Consider the following 23,907-nt stretch of genomic DNA (forward strand, 5'->3'; position numbering starts at 1 on the left):
AGAGATGACCTTTGGTTCAGCATGCACAGTTAATGTTTCGAGTCTATATGACCATGCTACAGAACCGTGCTGTAGAAGAGTCATATGGACTCAAAATGTTAACTCTTTAACTCCCATGGACTCCAAGGGGGAGAGGTGGGGGGGAGGGGGAAGGAAGTAAGTACTGTTCTCATGTGCCCCTTTCCCGTTGCCAGGCTGGGGGGGGGGGGGGGGGGGGCAGGGGAGGGAGTGGGGGCTTGGCTGGGGGGAGGGGGTGACCTCTGGGCTCTGTCCCGGGATGGTGGTCTCATGGTTGCACGTCTCCCTCTTGCCAAGGGAAATGTGGAAATCATTCTTAGCATGGTGATTTCGGGCAACTTTCTGATTGAAGTCTTTGTTCGTGTTTGTGTTCTGTAAAACCTTTGAAGTGGCATGGTCAATTTTAAATCCATGCCCCCTGAACACCTGAAAGCCTTCAAAATTAAAGCAGCAGTCCATTTTAAAGTAAGGATTGCTTGATTTCAGAAGTATTTTGATGGACGCGAGATGTCAGTTTCACTAGAGGGAGCCCTTTCTAGCCAGAATGAGCCACAGGTGCTGCCAAACTTGCTTTGATGGACAGCTCCACAGCAGATGAATGACTTCATTGTTGATACAATCATTTCACACTCCATTAAAACGTACTTCCTCTTTTATGCTGCTGTGGTTTCTAACCAAAGTTTTTTTTAAACAGGCTTTTTATTTGATCTGGAAGCCTTTCTAGAGAAACCAGGTGCACAGACTGACTTTTTTTTCATAGTGTCTTTTTCAATTTATGCCTTCGGAGCCCCCAGGTGGTCAGGTGCATGGCTGGACAATGCCCTGGTTCTACCTCCTGCAACCCTACCAGTGCCAGAGCAGTGTGACATTGGCAGAGTGGCGGGGCCAGTGCCAAGTTGGCACTGCCAAGGAGGATCTGAAAGGGGTGGGATCTTTGCTGCCCCCCCCCCCCCTTGCAATGTGGGAGGAAATCGGAGCACCCAGAGGAAACCCACGCAGACACGGGGAGAACGTGCATACTGCACACAGACAGTGACCCGAGGCCAGAATTGAACCCGGATCCCTGGCAAGAACAAAGAAAATTACAGCACAGGAACAGGCCCTTCGGCCCCCCCAAGCCTGCACCGACCATGCTGCCCGACTTAACTAAAACCCCCTACGCTTCCGGGGACCATATCCCTCTATTCCTTCTCATTAATGTACTTGTCAAGACGCCCCTTAAAAGTCAGTACCGTATCCGCTTCCACTACTTCCCCTGGCAATGAGTTCCAGGCACCCACCACTCTCTGTGTAAAAAAAATCTGCCTCGTACATCTCTTTTAAAACTTGCCCCTCGCACCTTAAACCTATGCCCCCTAGTAATTGACTCATCCACCCTGGGAAAAAGCTTCTGACTATCCACTCTGTCCATGCCTCTCATAATCTTGTAGACTTCTATCAGGTCTCCTTTCAACCTCCGTCACTCCAGTGAGAACAAACCAAGTTTCTCCAACCTCTCCTCATAGCTAATGCCCTCCATACCAGGCAACATCCTGGTAAATCTTTTCTGTACCCTCTCCAAAGCCTCCACATCCTTCTGGTAGTGTGGCGACCAGAATTGAACACTCTATTCCAAGTGTAGCCTAACTAAGGTTCTATAAAGCGTCAACATGACTTGCTAATTTTTAAACTCAATACCCCGGCCGATGAAGGCAAGCATGCCATATGCCTTCTTGACTACCTTTACCATCTGCATTGCCACTTTCAGTGACCTGTGTACCTGTACACCATAGTGCGGTTGAATCCCGCCTGGTTAGTGCTGCCAGTTTCCCGCTGGCGGTAGCACTTCGTTTCTTATCGAGAGAATCGCAGCCATAGTCTCAGCACAGTCAAATATAGTAAAATTGCCTTTTAGGGTTTATATGCTATACCCCTTGCTATGTATCCCTATACTCTATTGGCTTTTTTTTGATGTCCTGGCAAAATGGTGGATATTGTTCCAATGACATTTCTACTAAAATCCCAAGAACCCCCGTGCTCTGATACCTTCAGCATTTTCCCTCATCACCCATCCCTCTACCATAGCTCATAATGTTACACAACCTCATTTTAAATTGCACTTGCATTTCTCAGATCACACTTGTCAAGATCCTTTTGAATTTCTCTTCAAAAGAAAAAGAAAGAATATGGGATAGAAACAACATTTTGAATTAACTTAACCAACGATGGTGGTGGGGGAATTAAAATTAAGCATGTGTTTGCAAGCTGTCATATTTCATATTGTTAATGTTGTTCAGGGTTGATGCTATGGTTAGATTGGGATTAATAAACTAGAGCTTTATTTAACTCGCATATTCAATTTTGAGAACCACTATTAGAGCCAAAATAAAAGTGATGTTGGTGCAGTAATGAGTTATGAACATCTTCAATATCACTCGCAAACATTTACTGAAAAGTACTATTTGCTTAATGTGTGAGTTACACCTTCAGATAGAATGTCAGTTCTGCACGTCTTAAGTGTAACTGATATTGACCAACTGTAAAACAGTATATCGGATTACAGTGTCAACCATCCTTTAGACATGTGGCTAGATATTATAATGAATCAATTAATTGTTTTAGAAATTAAAAGTATCTTGGCCTCACTGCATGAAGTTGGAAAGCATGTTTGATAATACCGAGAAATATTGTGCGAAACTCTCCCACAAATAAATGTCCCCAGCAAGAAAACCGGTGAGATTCCCGCTGGGAGGGTCGGTACGATTCAGTTGACAATTCAACCACACTTAGAAATTTTTCTGAAGCCTGGAGAGAGTTTCACTGAATTCTTGCACACTTAGAATTTTTTTGGACTGGGGACCTAAAGATGCTGGCAAGACCAGATCTCCAGACAGCCATATATAATCCCCTATGCTATGGGGTCACCAAAGGCCTCCCTCCCTCCCAGGTCCCCTCTTTGGCATTCCCATAGCTGAATGTGCTATGGCCCCTCCCCCATGATCCTCTAACCCCAGTGTGATCTACACATGAGCGCGTGGAGCCAGAAAACCACCCCTATTATTTGATTTATGAAATAGTATTAATTTGCTACTGAAAAATATCATAAGTTGAATTTAATACCATTTCATTAAATAGAAAATGTTTAATACAGTGCTTACTTCTACAATATAAATTGGAATTTAAAGGTAGAACATCAATTATTAACTTTCCCATTTTGTTTAAATCTCTTATTGATAATGAAGGATGAAACTTATGAATGTAATGCAGGTTTTGCTTTCAAAAATTGATTCTGATTAAGTCAAATGTAAAAAAAAGTGTGTAACTGTTTATTGATTGATTCATAAGGTCTACTAATATAATGAAAAGATTATACTGATCTTTCTATGTCTGGACATTTTCTTTTGGACGCAGCTTTGCAAATAATTTCACTGTTCAAATGTTTAATGATACTGCCTGGATTATAAAATTGAAAATTCCTCTGAAATATACTCTATGAAATTGAACATAATGTTTTTTCATAGAATCTTATTGAAGAGAAGGAGGCCACCTTCTGCCTGTGCTGGTTCTTTGAAAGAGCTGTGCTGGCCTTTTCCTCATAATCTAGCAAATTAATTATCTTCAAATACATGTCCAATTGCTTTTTGAAAGTCTAGTGCAGTTGAAGATTCTGCCAAGCTTTCAGTTAGTGCATTCCAGATCTTAATAACCCTCAGTGTGAAATATTAAGTCTGTGACCTCTGGTTACCAACTCACTAGTAAGAGTTTTAACAACACCAGGTTAAAGTCCAACAGGTTTATTTGATAGCAAATGCCATTAGCTTTCGGAGCGCTGCTCCTTCCTCCGATACCAACTCACTAGCCAGAGGAAAGCGTTTTTTCTACTTTCTCCATCAAAACCCCTTGTAATTTTGACTTCTATTGAGTCTTCCCTTTACGTGGTCTGCTTTAAGGAGAACACTACACCATCGTGGCACACTTCCTCTGGTCCCACTCTCAGGCCTTGGCATCTTCCTAAAATGTGGTGCCCAGAATTGTACATCGCAATACAGCTGAGGTCTAATCAGTAATTTGTAAATGTTCAGCATTACTTCATTTTTTTTGGTGAATAATTTGATCAGCTTTGGAAAAATAGGGGGTGCGATTTTCCTGGCCTGCTGCACTGCTCCCTACTGGGAGATCAGTGCATGTGCAGTAGGTCGCTCAGCGCACTGATGCTGGTCTCTCGGGCAGGATGAGACCGACCCCCCCCCCCCCACTGGTGTGAATCCCCCAGCAGACTGTGTGAAGCACACAGTGCCGGAAATTTGCCCAAAAAACGAGCAGGAAAATCTCCTGTTTTCCCGCCCATTAAAAACTTAGTTACTTTTGGGAAAATCGTCCCATGGTCTTCCTGGATCTCTGAAGTTTTCTTTAAATTGCCACAACAATATTAGAAGGGGACTCAGATTGAATCAGTGATGCTTCCTTTTCCTTTGCCCCGCTAGCGAAATTTTCATGTGGCAACAGTTATCCAGCAATGTGCAAAATTTCTCGGGTATCTCCTAATCACAAAAACACTGATTAAACCTAAACCAATCAAATATCATATCAGTCTCCTCTCAATAATCAGTAAGGAGAGCCACAAGTAATGCCATTAAATAGCACCCACTCACCAGTAACCTGGTCATTAACATACACAAATGTTGAATGATAGGGAAGAGTAGCTGTCCTTGACGTCAGGACAGCATTCAACAGAGTATAGCACCAAGGAGTCATGGTAAATCTGCAGGCTAGTACAATTAAAGTATAAGCCTTCCAGTGCTAGAGCCATACCTGGCACACAGGATGGTTGAGGTTGTCTAGGCCACTTTTTATGGTACCAGGGCATCACTACAGGAATTATTCAAGGCAATGTCCTGAGTGAGCCCGAACATCTTAAGCTATTCCCATGTTCACAAGTGGGACTTTTTGCTGATAGCCCCACTGTTCAGCTCCATTTTCAGCTACTCCAATAAAGATTCAAGTTGGTGCCGACCCACAGCAGACCTTGGACTGACAGTTTGAGTGAAACCCATGCAATGACCAAATGGACTGAGGTACTGCTGAACGCAGGATCTCCTGCTTACTGGACAGCTGCTTTAACCAACTAAGCCATTGCAAAATTGATTTTCCCTGCCCGGGAATAGAACCTGGGCCACAACATGAGAGCTCTAATTCCTGGTCACTAGGCCACCAGGGACTGACAAGTGGCCACCTCCCACAAGATAAATGTCCAACCATTGCCTGTTAGCCATCAATGCTACCACCATTGTTGAGTCCACCATTATCAATATCTTGGAATCACCACTAACCAAAAGCTGAACTGAACTAGTTCCATTAGCATCATGCCACAAGAGCTGGGCAGATGCTGAATACTTTTCACCTCTGAATCCTGCCAAGCAGTGTTTCGTTTCCATATATTATAAGCAATAATTTCCAATAGTCTGTCATAAATACCTACTATAAAGTTCATGCTACAAGGTAGAAAAGTAAGTGACTTGCTGTAAATTAGCTGTTAAAAGTTTATTTGAAATAATTAATTGTAATTCCTAAGAGTTTAGTAAAAGTTTTAAAAATAGTAAAATACTTTTCCTGAAGTTCTGATGTATTCTGAGAGAAAGTTTGTATTACTTGATTCAATACAATCCGCATAAAACAGTAAAATAATAACCCCATAAGTGTATGTGGCTTAAAATACTTTTGTTTTTCACTAATCTGTTTGAACTTGATAAGTCAATGAATCAATGTATCCTTCCTAGAACTGATTTGGGCTAAGCCAAATTAACAACTTTTTCTTTAAACAAAGGATATATTTGTGACAAAACAAAGACTGAACAAACACTCGGTTGAGCAATAGCCAGTTAGTACTGTTGTGTTGTATTGTTGCCACATATAAAATGTGTTGCTGTCAGAAATATAAAATATGTCGGTAGGAAGTTGTTTGGCACATGGACTGCTGCTGAATTTGGAAGAACTCTAAATATTTACAAAGAAGTTGAATAGAGGGTTTTAAATAATTCACTAGAGAACCTGCTCCTTGTATCACAGTAGTTGTTGGGCTTTAAACACATTCCACCATTAAAAAAAACCAATATTCACATTTAAGCCAAAATAATTTAGAATCTTTTATCTTGAAATTAGGATTTGCGTGGGAAGAATTGCACAATTAATGAATTATAAGATGACGAATGTTAAGCGCTTGACTAATTCATTTGTAACTGCTTCATTTGTAAATTATGATGAAATCGAAGCTTAAACTTGCTCATGAAATACTTGACTGTTCGAGTTCAGATTGGAGCCCCAATGGTAAGAACTATTTATTGGTGAAAAATAGCTTTGTAATTATATATGTAGCCCACTCATATATTTGAGTTTGCTTGTTGCTGTTCTTGGTTATTGTGTGAATCTTTATTTCCATATTCCATTCTTCCTTTATTCCAAATACAAACCTTTTTTTATCTGAGTAAAGATGGGGCTAACAAAAATTCATCCTCAACACAAAAGGCTACAATTATAGTTTTGAAGTATTTTCCATTGCAACTATTAAAGTAGTTGTTAGAGTTATCAAGTTAGAAAACTAACAAATGCTCATGATAGCTTATATATATTCATTAAAATTTTTAGTGCTCATCTAGTTATTATTCACTGTCCTGTAAAGAAATTTCAACACCATGCTCCACCCCAGTGATGCTGCATCAACATGTTCCAAGACTCAGAAATGTCAAAACATTAGGCTTGTTGTTTTCAGTGCTAATTGCGAGCTTATGCTGTTCTGATCCTAGTCCAGAACCCAAAATTGCTGGTAAGATCCAGTTAGGAACCAATAACATTTTGTTTGAAGTAGACAATATTTGAGTTTCAAGATATTTCCTCGGAGAATAAATCTACAAGATTCTACATGTTTTAAACAAACTTTACTATACAAGGTCAAAAAAAATTTTACAATTTCCATCTTGCACTCCGATATTCAGGGTTAATATGAGGTACATCTGAAGTAACAAGCAAAATGTGGTTGAACATAGCACACTGTACAATAAATAGCAAATGCAACCAAGACACATCCCACGAATTTTTCAGCAACCCACCTATCTGCCAGTAAACAGTGAGAGCCTCTAAAATCCCTCAAAATCAGTCCACTCTTTAATGACTGCACACCTCCAAGGATTTCAATCTTCATTCCCCAGATTTGAGTCTACACTCCAGCCACAACTGTGGGTACAATTTCAGCTTTTTAATAGCTATTTTCTGGGCCGACACTGTTGCTGGATTTGACCAAGCTCCAATCTTCCTAGCTACAAGGTCCAGATGGCTCCCAGAACTGCTTCTGAATCCCAACCCTTTTCAGCACCGAGTCAGTGACCTTCTGCCATGTCCTTAGCTCCCCAGGAATTATCCTGAGCCCTAACTGCACAGAGCTACCAAATGGCTCCTGGAATAATTTCTGAGCCCCACTACACACAGCCAGCTAACAGCAACTCTTTAGTTGCACCTTATTGGCATGGCCTTTTCCCTGCTGCAGAACAATCACTCCCCAGCAAGCACAAACAAATTGAAAATCTTAGAACTTTCTTAAGCTCCACCCATTTCTGTGAAAACATTGCCATCAAGGATCACTGAATTATTTTAAATTAATTGTAGCTCTAACTCCCAAAACAAAACAACACTCTGGGCTGCATTTCCTGGGAGGGACGATCTTACCAAAAACATTTTAAGTCCCGAATGAGCGTGAAAACAGTTGCCTTTTTTGGGCAACTTAAAAATTGAATCGAACCTGACTTAGTCAAAAGAATCAAGCCAAACTTGGAATCTGCCAGCAGGGGAAGTGGGCAGGGTCTAAATCACCCAAATGCTGACTGATAGCAACAGAGGGCACAATTGTATATGTGAAAATTTCTGTACTTGAGCACAGAAACCTGCCCTTGCTTCCTCCAGCTATAACTGGCCTTTTCGGACTTGAGGCTGATCTCGCTGGATATCCGGTACTGGTAAGATCGCGAGGGGCGAAAATCGGGTGAACCCGACTTCTCGACTCTCTTGCAATCTTACCGGCTCGCCCTGCCCATCAGTTAAGGGTGTAAGATCGCCCCCTAGGTCTCCAATTTTCTAGCTAAGCAAGCCCACCTGTTGATGCTCTTCCTTTTCTAGCTCGTCAACATGGCTCCAACATTTTAATTAATTTTCAAGCTACTTTAATAGTAGTTATCACACATTCTACAGTTAACTTTAATCTTTCTAGAAAGAAGTTAATGTTAGTATCAGATTGAAAGGAAATGCATATAATTTAGCAAAGAAGAATGGCAGCTCAGAAGATTGAGCAGAATATAAAATACAGCAAAGAATGACTACAAGATTAATAAGATGGGAGAAATTAGAGCGAATGCTGGCTAGAAGTATAAAAATCAGTGGTAAAGAGTTTCTGTAGATACTCAAAAAGTCCCTCAAAACCAGTCCACTCTTTAATGACTGCACACCTCCAAGGGTTTCAATCTTCATTCCTCAGATTTCTGTGTCTGCACTCCAGCCACTACTGTGGTTGGTCCTCTAGATGTAAGGATAAGGAATTTAAAATGGGAAATAAGGAAATGGTAGTTCAATTGAACAGATACTTTGTGCCCTTCTTCAATAACAAATAACATCCCGGAAATAATTGTGATTCAGGAGATGGAAAGCAAGGTAGGAAATTAAAACAACTACAATCATTGGGGAAAGGGTATTAAGAAAATTATTGGTATCAAAAGCTAGCAAGTCCCCAGGTCTCGATGGACTTCATCCTAGAGTCACAAAAGAAGAGGCTGCAGAGATAGTAGATACAAAATTCTCGATATTCTGAAAAGGTCCCATCAGATTGGAAAATAGCAAATGTGACTCCTCTATTCAAGAAAGGATGGGGACAGAAAGCAGGAAACTACAGACCAATTAGCTTAATATTTGTCATAGGGAAATTGCTGGAATCTATTATTATGGAGGTTATTGTGAGGCACATTGCTTTCAGCAAATTTAGCAATCATACATTGTGTGGTGAAACAGAAATCATGTTTGACTAATTTATTGGCGTTCTTTGAGGAAGTAACAAACAACATGGATAGAGAGGAGCCTGTGGATGTGGTGTACTTATATTTCCAAAAGGCATTTGACAAGGTGTCACACCAAAGTTACTCCACCAAATGAGAGCTCATGGTGCATGGGAAAACATGTTAGCATGGATGGAGGATGGGTTTTACAAATTTATTTACGGGATGTGGGTATCATTGGCAAGACCAGCATTTATTGCCCATTCCTAGTTGCCCTTGAGAAGGTGATAGTGAGTTGCTTTCTTGAACTGCTGCAGTCCCTGAAGTGTAGGTCAACCTACAGTCCTATTAGGGAGGGTGTTCCAGGATTTTGATCCCAAGACAGTGAAGGAACAGCGATATATTTCCAAGTCAGGATGGTGAGTGACTTGGTAGAATATTCCCAGGTATCTGATGCTCTTGTCCTTCTAGATAGTAGTGGTTGTGGATTTGTAAGGTGCTGCCTAAGGATCCTGGTGAGTTCCTGCGTGCATCTTGTAGATTGGAAACACTGCTGTCACTGTTCATCGGTAATGGAGGGATTGAATGTTTGTGGAAGGGGTAGCAATCAAGCAAGCTGCTTTGTCCTGGATCGTGTTGAGTTTCTTGAGTGTTGTTGGAGCTGCATTCATCCAGGCAAGTGTAGCGTATTCCATTGCATTCCTGACTTGTGCCTTGTAGATGGTGGGCAGGCTTTGGGGCGACAGGAAGTGAGTTACTCACTGCAAGATTCCTAGCCTTTCAGCTACTCTTGTAGCCACAGTATATGGCTAGGCTAGTTCAGTTTCTGGTCAGTGGTGGATTGATCCCCAGGATGTTGATAGGGGATTCAGTAATGGTAACGCTGTTGAATGTCTGCCAGTGATGGTTGTTAGATCCTCTCTTGTTGGAGATACCTGACACTTGTGTGGCACGAAGGTTACTTGCCACTTGTCAGCCCAAGCCAAGATATTGTCCAGGTCTTGCTGCAATTGGGCATGGACTACTTCAGCATCTGAGGGTTAGCTAATGGGAAGCAGAGATTCAGGCTACATGGGTCTTTTTCGGGTTTGCAGAATGAAATGAGTGGAGTGCCACTCCAGTGATCAGTGCTGGAGCCTCAACTATTTATAATTTATGTCAATGGCTTGGATCAAGGGGCTGAATATATGGTTACTAAATTTGCTGATGACAAAGATAAATAGGAAAGTAAGTTGTGAAGGGGACATATGGAGCCTTAAAGGGGCATAATTTAGAGTATAATGTGGGAAAATGTGAACTTGTCCAATTTGACTGGAAGAATGGAAAAGCAGCTTATTATTTAATTTGAGAGAGATTGCAGCATTCTGAGGTGTGGAGCGATCTGGGTGCCCTGGGTGCATGAATCAGGAAAAGTCAGTATGCAGGGACAGTAAGTGATTAGAAAGACAAATGGAATGCTGTTGTTTATTGCATCTAGAGTACTGTCCACCGTTTTCGTCCCCTTATTTAAGAAAATATGTAAATGTGTTAGAAGTAGTTCAGAGAAAGTTTACTTGACTGATACCTGGGATGTGGAATGAGGTTATCTTACGAGGAAAGATAGGAAAGACTAGGCCTGTATCCATTGGAATTTAAAACATTGAGAGGTGATCATATCGAAAGGACCACACACATGGTCCTGAGAGAATTTGACAGGGTGGATGCTGAAAACATTTTTCTCCTTTTGGGAGAGACGAGGACTAGGGGACACCATTTAAAAATAAAGGGTCTCTCATTTATGGTGGAGATTCGAAGATTTTTTTGTGAATCTTTGGAATTCTCTTCCCCAGAAAGCAGTAAAGGCAGGGTCAATTCTAAGGCACGGAGATAGATTCTTGTTTAAGAAGGGAATCAAAGGTTATGGGGGGTAAGTGGAATGTGGAGTTGAAGCCACAATTAGATCAGCCATGATCTTATTGCATAGCGGAGCAGGCTTGAGGGTCTTAATTGGTATGTTCATTTGTTGTATGTCAATAGCAATTATCTCTAAAATATCTCTGTGAACCATGAACTAGGTATTCATAACAGTACATTCTGTAGAAGCTTTTGAGTGCACTCATTCTGTCTAAGTCATCATTGCTTGTCAGGATAATTTGCCATGCTCTGTTTTTAGCTAGGTGTAAAATAACTTTTGGAGCAATTTTCCTTTTAATTTCATTTAAATTATTTTATCCTTCTATAGATTGCAGTATGAATTTTACTTTGTATTTCTTGATGAAACCCCCTCACTCAACCGCCATAAATACTTCACAAGAAATAGATTGAATGAACAGCTTATAAACATTCCATTTTCAAAGTTCATAAATGTCAGTCATCTTCCTCCATGTTTAAAGTGGAATATTGATTGGCAAGATGGTTCTCTATCCTAAAGGATGTGCTCAATCTTAAGGTTTGGGTTGATTTTGAATAGAAGGAAATACACAGCCCTTCTGCTTTGCAGCGACTTGAACATTTGTAATGTTACTTGCATTTTTATTACAAAATATTGAAGGACCCTACATTATGAAATTTAGAACTGACACTCCTTTGTCCTAACAGCCAATCACAGCCCTATAACAATCTACATTTGGGTGACTTTAGGATTGGCTTACCCTTCCAATACTGTAAAAGAAAGTCTTTAGTGGTGTTCCACTATTTGACAATGGAACAACAATCACAGCCAGCTACTATCCACTGCTGAACCAATGGCCACACACCATATATCCTTTTCTTATCTAAGTATTTTGGATGTCAGCCAGAAGTGGGAACCTTGACTGATGCCCAAGATCCTGAGACTTGTTGCAGTAGCTCGTCTGCCAGCTAACTTGGCAAAACCCTGGATTATCTGATCTGCATGACTCTGTTGCACACAGCATTAAATAACTGAACCATAAAAAAGCTGCTTGCTTCAGCTGTTTAATACAGTTGCCTATTGGTACTTTGAGATGCCTGAATGCATTGTTGAAAATGTTTTGGCAAGAACTTGAGGCTCCTAGATGGCAGAACAAAATTACCCTTTTCTATTTTTCCTTCAGTCATCCTCCCACTGGACTCTTCCAGGCTTGCTCTTACAGATTCAGTGCACCTATGCATTTAGAAATGCAAGCTTCCATTGAGATTACTCCAATAATTACATTACATGAGTTGATTTGTTCTCATAAATATGATCATTAAATAATATGCCATTTATGATGATCTTTTACGTAAACAATCAAAGGATGATGACTTGTTTCTGCCTCAATATGATTAATTCTCCTAAATATTGTGTATTTGAATTTGTAGTTCAATTATCTGTTCACCTCCATCATCTTGTTGGTCCAGCAAAAACCAGTAGAGGGGTATATAAAACGTGACCAGTAGATTCCAGTACCAAACACATTCCGTACCAATTTGGGGAAACCCCTGTCTATGTAGGCCTTTGCTTGAATTTATTATGCTCCTGGACATGTTTTTGTCATCCAAGAATCTTATAACATATGTTCTGCAGCTTTCATCCAGTGTTATATGTTATGTAGTATTTAGGTATTTGAGAATTTAAAAAAAAATTGTGGGATGAGAGCATCTGTGAAAAGTGCAGCATTTATTGTCCATCCCTTTTTTGCCCTTGAGAAGATGGCGGTGAACCACCTTCTGGAACTGCTGCTTCAGCCTGATCTTTCGCACTGATGTGCTGGACTCACCATGATTGCAGATAAGGTTATTTGTGGAGCGTCCTCCTCCACTGATTTGTTTAATTGTCCACCACCATTCGCAGTTGTTCTGGGAGGTGCCATCGGAGGAGCCTTTGCAAGTTGCTGCAGCGTATCTCGTAGATAATTCAAACTGCTGCCACAATGTGTTGGTGGTGGAGGAAGTAAATGTTTAAGATAGTGGATGGGGTACCGATCAAGTGGGCTGCTTTGCCCACACAATGTTGAGCTTCTTGAGCTGCACACATCCAGGTAAGTGGAAAGTATTCCATCACACTCCTGATTTGTGTCGTGTAGATGGCCAGGCTCAGAGAGTGGGGAGGTTACTTGCCATAGACTTCCTAGCCTCAGATCTGCTCTTCTGGCCATAATATTTATGTCTGGTCCAGTTATGTTTCTGGTCAATGATCACACTCAGGTTGTTGATGGTGGAGGATTCAGCGATGGTAACAACGTGAAACATCAAAGAGAGAGTGTTAGATTCTTTCTTGCTGGAGATGGTCATTGCCTGGCACCTGAGTGGCAGGAATGGAACTTGTCTGTGTGTTGTAGCAGGTGGGCATGACTGCTTCAGTTAAACATCATGTAATCATAAGCAAACATAACTTTATGTTCAAGAGGAGGTCATTGGTGAAGCTGCTGTAGATCATTGGATCTCAGACACTACCTGAGGAACTCACGCAGTGATATCCTAAGGCTGAAATGATTAGTCTCAAACAACCACAACCAGCTTCCCTTGTGCTAGGTATGACTCTAACAACTGGAAAGTTTTCTTCCTGATTCCCATTGACTTCAAATATGTTAAGGTTCCTTGGTGCCCGACTTGGTCATATGCTGCTTTGATGTAAAGGGCAGTCAGTCTCACCTCTGGATTTCAGTTATTTTGCCCATACTAAGACCAAATTTGTAATCAAATTAGGAGATGAGTGACCCTGGCTGAACCTGGACAGTTTGAAACAAGTAAACATATATGCCAGGTAAATTTTCCTAAACTCTACTTATTTAAACAAAACATTCATCCTTCAAAAGTGAAATTCTTCAATCACACTGTGTCTATTTAGATAATAGTGGAATTTTGAGAACTTGGATATCATCTGTAAGTCTGCGTATCTAACATGGCAGATAATATTTTACACAGTAACTGAGTCAAACGTTCCTTTTTCATGTGTGTGTTACTTTATTGAGAACCTTTATTTTTTTTACCTAGGTCTAAGCTGCGAACCGGAATCTTCCCAAAACCAAGATCAGCTACTTCTGTAATATTGCTGCCTTTATCCTTAACACAATGCCAAAAGCCTCATCCACATTCCACCAACTCAAAACTTGATTTGTTGCAATAAATTGCACATTGGCCTCCCAAACCCCAGCTCATCTAGTATTTTGCAGTTCTTTACCTATCCTTCATTATCTTTCAGCTGTGTTCTTGTTGGTTTCCATCGGCTCCTCTCCACCTTATTTCTGTAAATTTCTTCAGCCCAGTGCCTACATTCTGATGTACTCTGCCGCTTTCCTTCACTTTGCAGTCAGTCGCAGAGCCTTTATCTGCACAAATCATACATTCTGAAACATTCACTTCCTTTCCATTTGGTTAGCATGTTATCACTTCTGGAAATTGGAATTCCCAATCTTTGGGCCATTATTCACATGAGAGTGAACGTTGAACACCTTGGCCGGAACTTTCTGGCCTTTCACAAACAGCGGAATTTCTGGTCCCACTGACGATGCACCTCCATTACAGATTTCACAGTGGAGAGGGGTGCATTCAGTGGGAAACCCCATTGGCAGCGGCAGGATCAGAAGATTCCTCCGCCGGCCAATGGCAGGCCACCTCCTGCCGCTGCAAAATACATGGCGGATTGCGCGGTAAATCCTGCCCCTGGTCTACCAACTGTTGAACTCATAGCTGAGCCTGATCCTTTCCATACATAACCACCTTCTATGTGAATTTCCACCAGTGGTCTGGAAATATCAAGAAATATCAAGCTCTGACTGACTTTCTGGTAACTAAAGGCCAGTGCCTCATCCTGTTTGAGAGCAGCGGCCTCGGACTGCAGCATTCAACTTGAGATCTTTGGTTTGTATAATTCAGTTGGTAAATGGGAATTTTTGTGATTTCCCTCCACACTCTACAAGCGAGCAACAGCCCCACCTCTTGATGGCGCACCTCCTGGCTGACTGAGAACATCATCAACCACAACCTGGTAACTGGCTCGACTGGTAAAGTCCCAGGTTTCAATCTTCCACAGAAAATCTGGGCAACGTTGAACCACGTAACGATGGGCCAAGGAAGATGTGGCCACTTTGCTCCACAGGTGGTACGTGAGGAACAGCTCAAAGTGTGACTCTGGCTTTCCAAGTCAAACCATAGCCGAAATACTGAATTTCTGCCCCGGAGTGATCCATTCCTGGTGTCATCTCAACCATTCACGCTACATCACCTGAATTCTTTGAATGGATCATTAATCTTGACCTTGTGAAGTATTTGATTTGTTAGATTGTTGAAAACTTCACGTTCAAGACTTCTAACAAAAATTCCTCGAACCAGTCAATTCAAAAATATTAGAAGGAAGGAACTTGCATTTATATAGTATGTTTCGCAAATTCTGAACTTTCCAATGTTTACGTCATTTAATTCTGAGGTGTAATCACTTCGTTATGTAAGCAAATGTGGCAGCTAATTTGTGGAAAGCAAGGTTCCCCAGACAGCAGTGAGTTAAATCAATTTTGCTGATGTTTGAGGGATAAATGCTGCACAGAAATTTGACCTCTAAACCAGGAGCACGTGGATTCAGAGTTCTACCAGCGAACCAAGCTAGCACTAAAACTGACAGTCCAAATGGGTGGCATGGTGGCACAGTGGTTGGCACTGCTGCCTCACAGCACCAGGGACTCGGGTTCAATTCCTGGCTTGGGGCACTGTCTGTGCGGAGACTGCATATTCTCCCCGTGTCTGCGTGGGTTTCCTTCGGGTGCTCCGGTTTCCGCCCACAGTTCAAAGATGTGCGAGTTAGGTGGATTGGCAATGCTAAATTACCCCTTTATTGTTAGGGGGACTAGCTAGGGTAAATACATGGTGTTATGGGGATACGGCCTGGGTGGGATTGTGGTCGGTGCAGACTTGATGGGTTGAATAGCCTCCTTCTGCACTATAGGACTCTATGAAATCAAAATGGACCAATAGCAAAATGTTGCCTATCTGAAAGAGGGCTGGACACCCTGTAGCTGAGTAAAGGGACAGGTAGCTGCAGGAAGACGTGCTAAGATATGTCAAACATAATAGATCAAAAGCCAGCAAGTTTTATAGATTGCCAATGAAAATATAGCAGTATTTTTTAATAATCCCGCTTTTTCTGCCCCTCAGTGGATTCATAGTTCAGGATTTTTATGTACTGAATTAGTATTCTAAACAAAGCATAAGAATTTGAGGTCAGCACTCCATATTAGAAGATAAGTTCATGCTCACTGCTTCCATACTGAGCTACTCATCCGTGCTTAACCAAGAACAGTTTCTTCCCCACAGAGAAGCTCGGTAAAGATCAAAAAGAATACAATTCTCAGAATATTCTTCTACACTGGAGCAGCATTTTGGAAAGGTTTGGAAGCAAATTCCATTTGATATAGTCTTTCACTCTCTGAATATAATCAACTCGCTGTTAAAACATCAGCGTAGAAGTACTATTGTTAGACTTGATCCAACTAAGTTCATGTATTCCCCCCACTATTTAGCACATATACTTCAAATATACTATATTTGCATTTAAGAGAAGTATACTAAGCATAACATGACTGCATGTTATCAAAATGGTACCGCAGTTCTTTCAGCACATACATTAGATTTGATTTGTACCATAAATGGTATAGTTGTAGCATTTATGAAATATATTGTGCTGTATGTCACTTTGTAGTAAGTGCTCTTTAATAAAGTATAAGGTAGAGTATGGCCTATCTTTGCAGCACATTTAAAAGGTTGCACAAATGTGTGTTAACTTACAGAAAAATGTGATTATTTTAATAAAGGAATCATTTTTATAGATTCACACTGCTGTTGTCTGATCCTCTATGGATAAATACCCTTTACTTTTGTGGTAGAATACAAAGTGCAGTTTTTGCATAGAGCAACTGAACAAGTGACCTTACTGAAATTCTACCCTTAATGTTTTACATCCTCATTCTCTAGCATTCTCTACCATGATGGCCTGATGTCAGACTTGTCCACATCTATCACCAACCTTTTCTGTCAGGCTGAATTTATTCACACATTTAACAACTTTAACTTTGATTCCATTAACTTCCTGCTAATAAAAGATGTTGCAGTGGGAACCTTTTTGTGTCTCAGCTACACCTGCCCATTTGTGGGATATCACAGCATCTTTATTGTGCAAAAGGAGGCCATTTGACCAATCAAGTTTGCACCGTGGGCAACATTCTTTGTCCCAGTCCTACTTGGGTGCTCTACTTCACAATCCGGTATGGTAATGACACTACTAATGCTGTTTCCTACTATCACCCCCTATTTGGAAAATTTTAGCAACCTTGTTCCAATTTCTTCACCTTCACATAGTCCACCTCTTTTTTTTTCTTTCCTTCTTTGTCTCCATTTTTGGAGATGGGTTATTGACCAATATCCACTCTATGTTCTCTATCTCCCAAAGCTACCTTGACTACCTGTTTCCTGGAAGAACTTTATCCCATTCACCTAGCTTTTCCATTTCCATCATCTCTGTTCTGGCAATACCAGCTTCCATACCTGTGCTTCTGATATATCTTCCTTTATCCTCAAACAAGTATTCTCCCCCACAGTGGATGACAAGGCCCTCTACAGTGCCCATTCTATTCCTTGCACTTCTGTCACCCCTTTCCCTTGCTTCCAGAATCACAATAGGGTTTCCTGTGTCTTCACTATCCATCCCATCAGCCTCCACATTTATTAATTTTTGCCATTGCTGGAAATTAGAACATGATACCTCCACCAAACACATCTTTTCCTCCCTCCCCTGATCAGCATTTTAAAGGGACCGTTCCCTTTGAGACCTTGGTCCATTCCCCAATTACCTCCTCTTCCCATGGCACCAATCCATACTCTCAGGGGATGCAGCACTTGGTTTTCTCACTGTCTAGTGCCCCAGACATTCCTTCCAGGTGAAATAGTGATTTTAGTTAACCTGATGTATTTGCTCCTTTGTTTTGGGAGGCTAAATGCAGATTGGGTGACCGCTTTACAGAACACCTCCATCTACTCTGCAAGTGTACCCTGAAGTCCCAGTTGTCTGTCATTTTAATTCTCCATCCTGCTCTCATACTGACATCTCTGTCCTGGGGATGCTACATTCCTTCCAATGAAGCTCAATATTGAGAAATGGCTCTTTAGAGACATCTGTCAACATTGAGTTCAACTGTTTCAGATCATAACCTCTGCCCTTTATTTAGCAAAAGTTGTTGGCGATAATTCTAAAATTCCCATTTACACCTCCTTGACATTAATCTTTTGTTTCTTTGCTTGTCTCATTACCACCGTCCCTTGGACTAATTAACCTCTCCTGCCTTCTACTCTAGCACAGACGTGTTCCGTTGTGTTCTTTGTACCCCTACTTTCTTAAAACATTTTCAAGTTCTGATGAAAGATCATGAACCATTAATTCTGTTTCTCTCATCACAAATGCTGTTTGACCGGCTGTATATTTACAGAATTTTCTCTGTTCATTTCAGATTTCTAGCATGTGCAGTGTTTTGCTTTTGTAAACAAGTAGCTGGCTCAGTGTACTGAGCAGAAGAGTGAACAGTGATTTGTATTCCGACTTGTCAGGAGGCCAATCATGGTCCTGTTAAGTACCAGTTATTGCACAAATAGATGGACAGAATTGTTGATCTGCTTCTTAAAATTTTTGGAATTGAATGAATTATTTGTGCATGATAAATTCCTTGAATCTTTCAGGGGCAGCAGACATCCAATAACTGCACTGTAAAATTAATTGGTTACATTGCCAATTTATTTTTAAATGCTGTCAAAGTGGTCTACTTATGCTGTACAGGAGTGAGTGGCATGTCGGAACTATTTTTGACAGATTTGTATGCCGAAGAAAGCTCCAACTGTCACTGAACTTTGTGCCACTGAAGTGCCTCAATTTACGAAACAATAATAGTAGGTACAACAATCCAGCTGTGTCTCGGTGTTTAGTTCATGTACAAATTTAATATTTTTCCATAATACAGCACTCAAAGTAAATGATGTATAATGCAATAATCAAACTCATTAGCCTTGTTACATGGTGCTTTCTTTTCTCTGCTACACTCCTAAGGGTGTTGTTAACAGCTATATAGAGAGAAATATTTAATTTCTTCTTCCTTGTGTGTGTGACAATGATGATTCTTTTTCCTAATTTCAACCAATAGTTTAAATTAATTTGCCACTTCAACATATGAATTTCTAACATTGCATAATAGCCATAAGATTTTTCAGTATTATATTATGCTATTTTCCCAATAACTGACAAACAATTTGTGGGCATTTTTAAGTGATTAATATTTGTTTTCAGAATGAAATATAAAATATTATTTCCTAGATGTTTTTATATTGCTAACAAGTTGAATAGAATGAATCAGCTCATTTGGAACAAGAATATATGATCATATTTCAGCAGCATCAAATTATATACTCATGTTAGACGCTTTACAGATCATTTAAAAACTAGGCCTCTTGTTTAGCTGCAAAGATTTTTGGAACAAAGGGAGGAGTATCCAGATGACGTAGTGAGTGAGTACATGTCCTTTCACCGCTCTGATTTCGGTTTGAATTTTACTCAGATTTTGATGGGACTTTCATCTCGGAGGCAGTTACAACTAAAATTAATAAGTGGGGCAAAATAGTGACTTGTTTTATCCTACATGTAACTCAACCTGTATCTGACAGTGGAGTTCAGAATCACAGAATACTACAGTGCAGAAGAGGCCCTTCAGCCCATCGAAAGGATGTGAGGCATTCCGCTTCCACCACCCTTCCAGGTAGTGCATTCCAGACCATCATCATCCTCTGGGTGAAAATGTTTTTCCTCCGATCCCCTCTAAACCTCCCACCCCTCTTGATAAAATATGTAAGAGCCCAAAATGTAAAGATTTTTATTTTCTTTGTGTGCGGTAATCCTTTGCCTCGACAGGCCATAATTCACGCATGGGGTGGAATTTTACCACCTTGCCACACGTGGCGCAAATGGCAGTGAGCTGAGAAAATAGAGTGCAAAACTAAAAATCTGATTCGCGTCCGGCACAAAATGGTTTACGATCTTCTCGGCCCCTTACGAGTGCCATGAACCACATCACGCCTAGAAAGTGTGCAAAACTTATTAGCATGAGAGTGACTGGATTTCAATATCATAAGCGAGCTTGGCAAGCAATCGTTCTCCCTCCTGGAGGCTTCCCACTTCTCTGGCGTGACTAACACCGACACCAATTAGCACAGATCTTTAGAAGTGTGGTCAAGGTGCAGCGGTTGCAGAGGAGAGCTAGGAGTTGAGTACTACTGAGGGTGCAGGGGAAGCGGGGAGTCAACAGCTGTCTTGGGGTGGAGGGATTGCATGGGAGCGGAGGATTGCTGGGGGAGCTCAGGCGTGTTCACAGGTCGGGGGTTGCTGCAGGATTGGGGCTCATGTCGCGCGCATTACCCCTGGCCACTGAATGACCCTTAAGGGGTTTCAACCCCACTAATGTTGCACTGGCTGCTCTGCCATCTGTCAGCTGAACAGGGTCTGTGGTTTAATGCGGACATTCTATCCCAGGTCCCACGATCCGCAACGAGCACCACGTATGGCAGCTGTCGCCTCAATCGGCGGGGAGCCCTGCTGGTGTTAACACAGCTCCTCACACTGCATGAACTCTCCTGCGATCGGCGGGGGTGGGGGGGCTGCTGCCACTCTGCCTGCAATCGGCGGAATTGGGGGCTGCTGCCATTCTGCCTGTGATCGGCGGGGGAGGGAGGCTGCTGCCACTCTGCCTGCGATCAGTCTGGGTGGCGGGGGGTTAAGGGGGTCAGTAATGTTTGGGGGAGGTCCAATGTCCGGCCCGGGAAGGATCTGGCTGGGGAGCTACTTTATTTTATTTATTTGCTGTGCGTGCGCGGTTGGTGGCTCCAATCGGAGCTGCAGGGTTTCGGGCGTGTTAAGCCCCACCCACAGGCTTCTGCAATCGCCTCGCTCAAAATTTTGCAGCCAGTGTGTGTATGGGAATCCTGAGAACACGTCCAAGAAACGGATCTGGTTCTACACTAGCCCGTCGCTCAGACAAAAAGTCGTAAAATAGCGCCAAATATCTTTCTAACATTCTTTCTACCATCATTGTAGAAGTACCATCACCACAAAGCACAAAGAATGCAGTGATTTAAAGAGAAGGGCCAATCACCTAAAATGCTAATGCAGTCTTGCCAGAATCATCCAGATTCTAAATACAAATTATCTATTTAGGGCAACATTGAATTCATATTGTCATTATCTTGCATTTTGTGCAAGGGAATCATAGGGAAATCAGTGACATAAAAGAAACAGCAAGTTTTTGTTTTGTATTTTTTCACAGAAATGAATTTAACCATGACATTTTACAAAGCTCTAATGGAAAATCCAGTTTATTTGTCGCAGGGGAGGGAATCAAATGTCACCCCTACCTTTTCGGGTGTGCTTTTTCTCTAATTTGTTCTTAGTATCCAACATCTCTTTCTTAAAATATATTTATTTTTCAATACCACTGTCCCAGTTTTAGTACTTGTCGGAAATATTTGACTTAAATGCTTGTTTCAAAAGACACTTCAAGTCGCCCTATATGCAGCTCTGACAGTGTACCTCGCATACCCCCCTCAGAAGAGCACCCTGCAAAGTGCAGTACTCTGCAAAAGTGCCATTTTCCCTTCCCTTCCTTATACACTCAGAGCAAAAGTGGTGAATTAATGCCAAATTTATCAGCTGCTTTTTTTGCTCTCCTATCTAGTTGATTGAAACTTCTGAAATTCATTTCACTGAAGACCTTCAAATAGCAGTGGAGAGGTCAGAGCTTGAACTAGGCAAAAATATAATTCTTGAACCGAGGTAGGAGATTTCATAAAAGGCCTTTAAGGACAAGTAGATTATTTTTAAATTGAATGTTCAGTGACTAAGGTTCATACCTAATTTAGATGATTGTTCTCAGCATTATGCTTTTTTGAACTTTAAACATCCTTGAGCAAAACATTTCCCATGACATTGCTGATAACAAGAATATCAAGTACAGCCATTTATTAAAGAGTGCCTCTCTGTATTGCAGCTGCAACAGACGCTACCTTGACATCTGCACTCCTCCACATGCAGCTGTGGCACTGTGGGGAGCTACTAAGTGAAGGCCATTCAATCTCCCACAGGAAGGGAGGGGAAACTGGAGGGTGACTTGTCCAGTGTTTGCTCTTGTATGTGTTGTACATTGAGAAGTATTAGGACCGGGTCATCCACTCCCATGGCTCTGGATGCTCTATGGAATGAGCTTCCATAGAGCTTCGAAAGCTTGTGTGGCTTTTGCTACCAAATAAACCTGTTGGACTTTAACCTGGTGTTGTTAAACTTCTTACTGCTCTATGGAATGCAGAAACCAAGAAGAACCAGGGGAGAAAATAGCCTAAATGAAAAAAATCTCACCCTTAAGGTGACATTTTAAGCCATACCATTGGGTATTTAGTAGAGGCAGCATTCCCAGAGCTCAGGAAATAAATTACTCATGTCTTCCCTGCTGGGGCATGGTTTGGGGCTCAGGAGGAACAAAAAAGTGAAAAATAGTTTCATAGTGGTAGCCTTAACTCTGTGGTACACTGTCACTTCTGTGAGAGAATCAGTTTCAAAGTTGCACTCCGGGCTCTTGCGTACATAATCTAGATTGATACTTCAGTGCAATACTGAATTGCAGCACTAGAGGAGGAGACAGCTTTCGGATGGCACATTGATCTACTGTCCTGCCCACCCTCTCGGACAGATGTAAAAGAAAATCCAGTGACATTTTGAAATAAAGCAGGGAGTTCTCCATATTGTTCTGGCCAATATTTATCCTTCAGTCAACATGGTTAAGACAGATTAACTGGTCATTATTGCATTGCAGTCTGTGGGACCATGCTTTGCTTAAACTGACTGCTGCGTCTCCTACCTGAAATTAATTCTGAGCTTGTGCCAAATGAAGTGACGATTTCCTTGTTCTCCCAATTTTCATGGAAAACATTTGATCATCAAGCTGGGGAAAAAAAGGACTGCTCTCAGAATTAATTTACAAATTCATATTATAGCTATTTTTAAAAAATCACTTCCTATATAAAAAATGTGCAGGTGGTAATTGTATTTATCGAAGTACTGTCTCATGAATCTTTTCACGGCCTAAACTTCCAATATTGAAATGTTATTCCAAAAGCCTGTCTTGTAGGGCAGCACGGTGGTTAGCACTGCTGCCTCACAGCACCAGGGACCCAGGTTCGATTAGGTCACTGTCTGTGTGGAGTCTGCACGTTCTCCCCGTGTCTGTGTGGGTTTCCTCCGGGTGCTCAGAGTCCAAAAGATGCATTGGCCATGCTAAATTCTCCCTTAGTGTACCCGAACAGGCGCCGGAGTGTGGCGACGAGGGAATTTTCACAGTAACTTCATTGCAGTGTTAATGTGAGCCTACTTGTGACTAATAAATAATCTTTACTTTTTACTGTGGAAAGTTGGGCAAGGAAGTGAGATATATTGCAACCATGTATTTCAGTAATACAGTTCCCTTATGCCCTAGTGGCATACAAGGCTATTTTTGAAAGACTCTGCTATTATTAATGTGTCTTAAGGGATGTAGACATTGTATATTTTGCACTCTAGTTGTAACCTAATTCTTCTCTGAGATATTTTTCACCTAAAAGGATAAAAGTAAATCCTTAATATTTTAATAGAAAAATGCAAATTTGCAAATGAGAACCTCAAAGGCTTGTGATTGATAAATGGAGTTCCTTGTTATTCAGCAAAAATGTGTGTGATTTGAAGGGCCATGCTGTTGTCATGTTTGCTATTTACCAGAATTACACTCTCCTTCCTTTGATTTCTCTTTTCCTGTCTTTAAATAATTTTAATTTTACACTTGCTGTTTGTATTTCCATTTTACCTATTGAAGAGGGCAAGGGACTTCTGGTGCCCTGGTCAACATTCTTCTTTCAA

The 23,907-nt window shown here is 41.3% G+C and overlaps 1 protein-coding gene across 2 annotated transcripts in view; it reads left to right on the plus strand.

Moving 5' to 3' along the window:
• The window catches only part of LOC144502464 (disabled homolog 2-interacting protein-like), a 398,032-nt gene that overhangs the window by 82,217 nt on the left and 291,908 nt on the right, over nucleotides 1-23,907 (plus strand). The gene's annotated exons all lie outside the window — the stretch shown is intronic.

The sequence above is a fragment of the Mustelus asterias genome, chromosome 13 (assembly GCF_964213995.1).
Source record: "Mustelus asterias chromosome 13, sMusAst1.hap1.1, whole genome shotgun sequence".
Lineage (NCBI taxonomy): Eukaryota > Metazoa > Chordata > Chondrichthyes > Carcharhiniformes > Triakidae > Mustelus > Mustelus asterias.